Source organism: Nannospalax galili, unplaced genomic scaffold (assembly GCF_000622305.1).
Source record: "Nannospalax galili isolate Female #2095 unplaced genomic scaffold, S.galili_v1.0 scaffold2271, whole genome shotgun sequence".
In the NCBI taxonomy this organism is placed as follows: domain Eukaryota; kingdom Metazoa; phylum Chordata; class Mammalia; order Rodentia; family Spalacidae; genus Nannospalax; species Nannospalax galili.
In genome coordinates, this window is record NW_008329329.1 from 35,377 (window position 1) to 43,600 (window position 8,224).

An 8,224-nucleotide genomic window follows, 5' to 3' on the forward strand; every position below is an offset into this window, starting at 1 on the left:
TGGTTATGTAGACCAGACTGGACCTGAACTCGCAGAGATCTGCCTGCCTCTGCTTCCAGAGTACTGGAATTAAAGGTGCGTGCCACCATACCCGACTATCTTAATGTTTTATGAAAATTGATATTATATTTGTTCAGGGAGACATTCCCCCATTTGGTATTGTAAACTCAGGCCTGTTGATCAAGGCCTAATGGAACTCACAGTTAGTATGACAACGGCTGAGGGAATCCAGGTGAAAATTTGTAAGAAAATGGAGATAGTGGGACTGGAAAGATGACTCAGTGGCTAAGAGTACTGACTGTTCTTACAGAGGACCTGGGTTCGAATCCTAGCACTCACATGGTAGCTAACAACTGTCTGTAACTCCAGTGCCAGGGGATCTGATGCCCTTTTCTGGTCTCTGTGGGTACTGCACGACACAGGTGCACTTACATACATACAGGCATGACACTCATATACATAAAAAAATTTTAATGTTTAGATGCTGAGAAGGAACAGATTAAATTAAATTGAAAAAGAAAATGGGGATGTCTGAACATGCTTTGTGTTAAGCAGCTACGTCTCTTTTAGCTGATTTTATTATGGGGATGGACATTTGGAGCTGACTGGGCACTCAAGTTCCCTTTCTGCATTACATTGATCGGACATGCCTGTGCTCCACAGGATGATTGGAAGCTGGGATGCTGTTGCAGACAAATTCCAGGTGGCAGCCCTACGTGGAGTATAATCTGGGGTGTACAGCCAAGCCCTCGGAGTGTCTCTCAGTAGAGACTACTGGGTGTTAGACTTCCACTGAAGAGGCATTTACTAGCTTCCCATGAGATGTGAACTGAAGCCACTCTTATGATTTAAGGCTCTTATACCCCAAACCCCACGATGTCTTGTGGTGTGCCAGAGAAACGAAGGCAGGGGAAGGGGGGATACAAACAGGGAGCCTCTCCCGCCAGGACTGACTCTGGAACTACAGGAGGGGCCACTGGACTCAACTATCATTCAGGCAGTGCTCTGGACACAGCTGTCAACCAATTCACCAAGAACTGTTCGTAGGTGATAGTTCCAGGGTGAACGGATGACAGTTGGATAGCCATCACTCTAAAAATAAAGGAGAAGCCAGGCATGGTGACGCACACCTTTAATCCCAGCACTCAGGAGGCAAAGGCAGGTGGACTTCTGTGAGATCCAGGCCAGCCTCGTATACATAGTGAGTTCCTGATGAGTTGGGACTACAGATAGACCTTGTCAAAACAAAACAAAACAAACAAAACAAACAACAACAAAACAAAAACAAAAAAATTTTAAAAGGGAGAGATTAAAAACCCAAACTAGCTTGGTGGGCTACACGGCATGTTGAAGAATTCAACAATTGTAACAAAGTCCCATGTTTGGGTTTTACTGACTCATGGGCAGAGGCCAACGGACAATGGGCTATCTAATCAGAGCTAGTCACATGAAGCACAGACTTATGGAAATTTGGGGGGCATATTAAAACAGAACATGTTGATACCCACCAGAAGAACCTCTGTAAGTTTCAGAAGGCGCCTGTGATCCACAAACAGATGTCCCTGTGTGCTTACTTATATGGCCACCTGGTCCCTGAGGTGAGTGGACAGTGGGAACTACAGCAGGGTCAAGCTGGGCTGAACATAGACACACAGTCTCTTATATCCTCTGAGGCACAAAATGCCAACAAGGACTGTTCTGTCTGCCAGCAAGAGGCAGGGACTGTTGGTGACCATGTGGCATATTCCCTGTGGGCAAGATACTGGACACAGCTGGCAAGTCAGACTGATGCTGGTAGCTCTTATCAGGAGTGGACACTTACTCTGGGCTGTGCTTTATGTGCTTGATATAACGTACAAGTACTCATAGTGTTGTAGGAAAAGCTACAATGGTAGTTAACGCTCCAATGTGGCTAGCTGGACATCATTTCTTTAGCCAAGGGATGCAACCCACAAAGTCCAACAGTGCAGAAGGGCTTACTCCAAGTATGAGTTTGATGAGAAGTGGAACAGGCAATGGCGTATTGGTTATTTAAAATGGGGCAATAAAGCAGGAAGGGCTGACTCACGTCTTCGCACGTGTGCACTCACACAGCATGGGTAGGACTAAGGGACAGTCCCCACTAGCTGTTTCCTGGGGTGTCTGGAGCAGGGCTTAGGAGGATGCTGGTACTCAGTTCTTGCTGAGGGAGGGGCATGCTGATGTAATGACTGGAGTTTTGTTTTCTTTTCTCCCCCACATCACCCAACTTTTTTTCCTCCTACCTGACTATGTCATAAAACGAGGGCTGTGATGACAAGTGCTGAGAGCAAGCATGATCCCTAAGTAAGAAACTGCAGCTTCGGGCAGAATTCCTCAGGGCCTGGTGGGGGTGGGTTTGCCTTCATTCCCATCTGGCAAAGCCTGAGCTGATGCCGAACAAGGCTACGTGGACTAGGGTGCACACAGCCCATTAGTCTCAGCCCATGCCAGCCCCCCACATCTGAATGGGAGTGGATGGAGGGGAGGCACCTGTGGCACCATCATCACTGTCTGCAGCTAAGGCCAGCACAGGATTCATTCTAATTGCCCTTTCACAGGTAGAAAGGTTTGGGTATAAGGAGGACAAGGTGATTACTGTGGATGAAGTTCGGTAGTAGAGTGCCTACTTAGCATCCGCAAGGTCCTGGGTTGGATTTCCAGCACTTAAATAAAATAAATAAAATGAAAAGGAGTTCAAATAGCAACAGGAGGCAAAGGGGCTGAGTGAGCAGGTTCTGTAAAGAGGGATAGCCACACTCCATTAACACTTTGAAAACTGGCTCAGAGCACAAAGTAGTATTGCCTCTTGGCTCCATCACAGGAGACACCTAAGAGGGGAAACTCTGCTTGCTGAGATGGTGCCCACTTTTGGAATGCGACAAGACGGAGCAAACCTGCAAACCAGCCTTGCCCTGGAGGCGTTTGCAGATGCTGTGACGGACTGGACTGATTATCTAGGACTTGGTGGGATTCTGGATACGTGCCCTTCTCTTTTGAGTTCTGCATCATCTTACTGTAAGGATTCAGTGGCCTGGTATGAAAGAGTAGACTGTGATTTTGAAATATATAAAGAATTCCAAGCTTAGGCGATGGCTCAGTAGATGAAAGCATTTGCTTTGCAAGCTTGATGACCCAAGGATGAAGCCCCTGCACCCACATAAAAAGCCCAGCATGGCTGTGTGTGACCCCAGCATTGGGAGGTGGGGCAGAGACAGGCAGATCCCTGGAACTTGCTGAGCAGCTAGTTTACCCAAAACTGTGTTAGTTTCCTCTTCAGTGGGAGACCCTGTCTCAAGGCAATAAGTCAGAGTGATAAAAACACACATACACAATGTCTTGTGCACAGGGCTTGCGTATCCACACACTCATGTGCATGTACCATCACCCCCCAATGCACAGAGAGACAGAAAAAGAGACAGAAAGACAGAGACAGAGAGAGAGGGAGAGAGAGCGAGAGAGATTCATATGTGGCCTCTGGGAGCTACTAAGTCCTTTGTAATTTCCTGGTTGATGAATTCATCTTTTGCGCTGATATATTTGGTCTTTCGGCATGGTTCCTGACACAGAATCCCTGATGTTCTGTGATTTCCTGAGTGACAGCAGCAATATTTTCTGTTCTAATGAGGAAACTGGTAACAGATTCCTGGGTGGGGGCTATCCATCAGAGAGTCCAAAGCAGCCTATGATCCCACCACTTGAAAGACAGACAGGAAGATCTTGAGTTTGAGGCCATCTGGACTACTCAGAGAGACCCTACATAAAGCAAAAACCAAACCAAACTGAACAACAACATAAGAACAAGTCATGATGAGAAACTTAATTCCAGCCCAGTCCCTGTCCTCCAGGAAGGAAGATGGACTAGGGATTGATTTGATAGTCGATCATGCCTTGGTTGAAGCCATTATAAAAATCCCCAAGCTTCAGGTCCCAGAGCCTCTGGGTTGGTGAATACGTGGAGAGAAGTGCTGGAGGGTGGTGCATCCAAAGAGGTCCTGGAGGGTCCACCCCTTCCCTGTCCCTCTCCTTAAGGATTCCCTCATCTGTATCCTTTTGCAAGATCCTTTATAGTAAACCAGTACATGTAAACAAACCTGGGTCCTGTGAGCCTCTCAGGCAAACTTGAGAAGGTGCTCCTGGAAGTCACCAGCGTAGAGCCTGCACAGGTCCGCACTTGGCAGTCAGCATGGGGGAACAGTCTCCTGGAACTAAGCCCTTACCCTACAGAGTCTGACATTAACTCCATCAGGGTCAGAATTGCTGTGTGGAGAGTGCAGGGCAGGAGAAGACACAGTGCAGTCCCCACCGACCACGGTGGCATTTGGATTCTCTTCTTTCAAATCTCAGGGGCAAAGAGGGCTCCATTTCCCTAGGTCTTTCCTTTAAAACATATTTATTTATTGTGTATTTTAAATTCATTTTATTTTTATTTTATTATTTTTATTTTATGTGTATGAGTGTATTGCTTGCATGACGCACCTGTGTCATGTAATGTCTGCAGAGGTTAGAAGAGGGTGTTGAATCCCTTGGAACTGGAGTTATGGACAGTTGTTAGCCACCATATAGGAGCTGGGAATCAAACCCAGGTGCTCTGCAAGAGCAGTCAGTGCTCTTTAACTGCTGAGCCACCTCTCCAGTCCAAAATTTATTTTTATTTTATGTGTATGAGTGTTATGCCTGCATATGTGTAAGCATATCCATGTTGTGAAGTGCTCACAGAGGTCAGAAGAGGGCGTCAGATCCCTTGGAACTGGAGATACAGATGGTTGTTAGCTGCCTTCTGGGTGCTGGGAACCAAATCCAGGTCCTCTGCAAGAGCAGTCAGTGCTCCTAATCATTGCTAACAGTCCCCCAAGTTTCTCCCTAGTTCCTCTCTTTTATAGAGACTTTCTGTTAAGGCTTTTAAGCATAATCACCATTAAAAAAAAAAAGATAGGTTGCTGTTATAGTCCTCCAAATACCTGCTGAAGTTCTAACCTCCAGCATTTCAGGATGTGACTTCATTTGGAAACAGGGTTGGCACAGACCTAATTAGTTAAGATGAGCTCATTCTAGAGTAGGTGGGTCCTCTTCAGTGGGGCTGGCATCCTTACCGGAAGAGGAGGAGATGCACAGATGGAGGCAGAGGCTACGTGCTGTGGCTGCAAGCCGAGGAACACGGGGGGCGGGGGGATCCGTGGTCACTATTAGAAGGTGGGGGAAGCAAGGCGGGATCTTCCCTGCAGGGGTGAGAGGTAGTGGACAGTCTGCCAACCATGACATCAGGCTGCCCTGTAGAACTGCGGGAAGGTGGGCTGTTGGTTTAGCCTGCCCAGTTGTGGAGCTTTGTTACAATAGCCACAGGAGACAAATACACCCACTAAAGGCAGCCAGTGGGTCCATAGTACTTATGCTTGGGTCTATGTTCTGTAAATGAAGGGAGCTTCATTTTGGTTGCCGGAGTTTCCTGGATCCTCATAGACTCACCCCTGCATTCTGGATGGTGGAGCCTGCCATGGTCAGGATGTTGGTGTTGCCTCAAACTTCATGTTGGAACCCACTGGTCCTCCTTGACTTGTAGGGCTTGTACCTGCAGCGGTAAATTTTGGTTATGAACTTGACTAGATTGAGGTTGCTTAGAAAAATGATGAAGCAAACTTCTAGGTGTTTCCAGAGAAGACTGGTGTACGGGCCAGCGAACTGTTGTGGAAGATCAGCCCTGAGTGCTGGCATCTTTCCACAGACTGGGGGTCTGAGGGAGGGTAGGAAAGGAAAGCAGGAACGCTCACTCAACTTGGTCCCCTCTACCCAAGCAGGAACACTTGTTCTGATGTCACATCTGGACACTAGGTTCTTAAGCCTTTGAATGATGCTTTGCACAAGTGGCTGTCCAGGGGTCTGGGGTCTTTGGCCTTGGGCTGGGGCTACATTGTTGACCTCTCTCTGCCTCAATCTGAGGCTTCCGGCTCCTTCATAGAGCAGTTACAGTTGATTTGGCTTTTCAGCCTATACATAGGCATAGTGGGACTTCACAGCCTCTGTTATCTTGTGAGTCAATCAATCAAATAGCACCCTCTTAAAACTACGTACATCCTATTGGCTTTATTTCTTTGTAGGAAACTGAAAACATATAGCCCCCCAATTCTATCATAACTTGAATGATCATAAGTTAAAAATACATTTAAAGGGCTAAGGAAATGGCTCAGTCCCTAAAGTACTCAGCACAAGCATGACAACCTGACTTTGATCCAGAGCACTCGTATAAAAAGCTGGACTTGGTGGCACATGCTTATAATCCCAAGAAAGGACAGGAGGATCCCTGGGACTCACTGGCCAGTCCACTAACTGAATCTGAGTCTCAGGTCCCAGTAAGAGACCCTATCTCAAAACAGCTACAGCAGCCAGACACACAAAAACAAAACCCCAAGAACAAGATGAACGATGTTTGAGGAGAAAGGACATCGAGCTTGTTCTCTGGTCTCCCCACGTGTGAATACACACAAGCAAGCATCCCCAACAAATGCACTTAACACTCTGATATGCCCATCCATCATGAAGCTGAAAGGTTGTAAGTTGGAATCATCTTAAATCAGGGGCTGTTTTTGTTCAGAGGCGGGGCCTTTAGAAACCTACAAAGTCATCAGGGCTGTGCTCTTATGAGAACGATAATGATGAAAGAAATGCCAGTGTGTCCTTGCTTCCTGCCATGTGAGGCACAGCATGAAAGTGTCATCTGTGAAGCCACCACAAGTCTGACTGGCAGCACCTTGTTCTTGAGCTCCCCACCCTCTAGAACTGTAGGAGATCTACTTCACTTTTCCTTTTACTGTGCCCAGAGATGGACTAAGACACACCTGTTTCTTTTAACTTTTAGTCTGTATTTTCCATCTTTTTTCTGGGTTGATGCCTACATTATGTTTTCAACTCCCAACTTTCTTGTCTGTGTGCTTAGCCTGCATCTTACCTTTATTTTATTTTATTTTATTTTATTTTATTTTATTTTATTTAGTGGTTGGTTTTATATTTGGAGACTTTTTCTCCTTGATTCTTTTTTTTTTTTTTTTGGTTTTTTTTAGAAAGGGGCTCCCTTTATGTAGATCAGGCTGACCTCGAACTCACAGAGATCCACCTGCCTCTGCCTCCCAAGTGCTGGAATTAAAGGCATGTGCCACCACGCCTGGCCCCTCCTTGATTTTTTTTTATTTGTAATTTTGCATTCTTTTACTATACATTAAAAAACTTCCTTCAGGCACTGGAGAGAGAGCTCAGCGGTTAAGAGCACTGACTGCTCTCGCAGAAGACCTGAGTTTGAATCCCAGCACCCACATGGTAGCTAACAACTGTCTGAACTCCAGTTCCAGGGGATCCAACACCCTTTTCTGGCCTCCACGGGCACTGCATGACATGGTGCACTTACATACATGTAGGCATAACACTCATACACATAAAATAAAATAAATTTTTGAAAGTTTAAAAACTCTCTTCAAACTTTTAAAAGATCCCCATGTTAGTTATTTGCCTTGCAACAAAATACTTGACAAGAACAACTTAAAGGAGGAGAGATTTATTTTGACTCACAGTTCAAAGGTACAGTCCATCATGGTAGGAAAGGCATCATGGGGGAAAGGCATCATGGGGGAACGGCATCATGGAGGAAAGGCATCATGGGGTAAAGGCATCATGGGGGAACGGCATCATGGGGGAACGCCATCATTGTGGGAAGGCATCATCGGGGAACGGCATCATGGTGGGAAGGCATGGTGGCAGGAGCTTGAGGTTGCTGGTCACATAGCATCCACAGACAGGAAGCAGAGAGAGAAATGAATGCTGGTGGTCAGCTTGCTTTTCCTCTTTCATTCAGTATAGGACCCCAGCCTAGGGAATGGTGTTGCCCACATTTAGGATCTTCTCACATCAATTAACTCAATCTAGAAACTCCCTTACAGAGATGCTAGAAGTTTCTCTCCTAGGTGATTCTAGATCCTGTCAAGATGATAATCAGTATTTCTCACCACACCCCCTGAAAATATTTTCAATTTCTCTTCTGTATACTGGGGTAAGGGGAGTGGCTACCCTACCTCTTGGCTTTTTGGGGTACTCAGTTTTAGCTATTTGTGATTTACAGACTTGAGGGTACAATGTTTCTTCTTTGGCCATTAAACTCTAGTACCAAGGGGTTGCCACACCCTATAACCCAATTCATGATCTGCAAACTCAAGAGCCACGT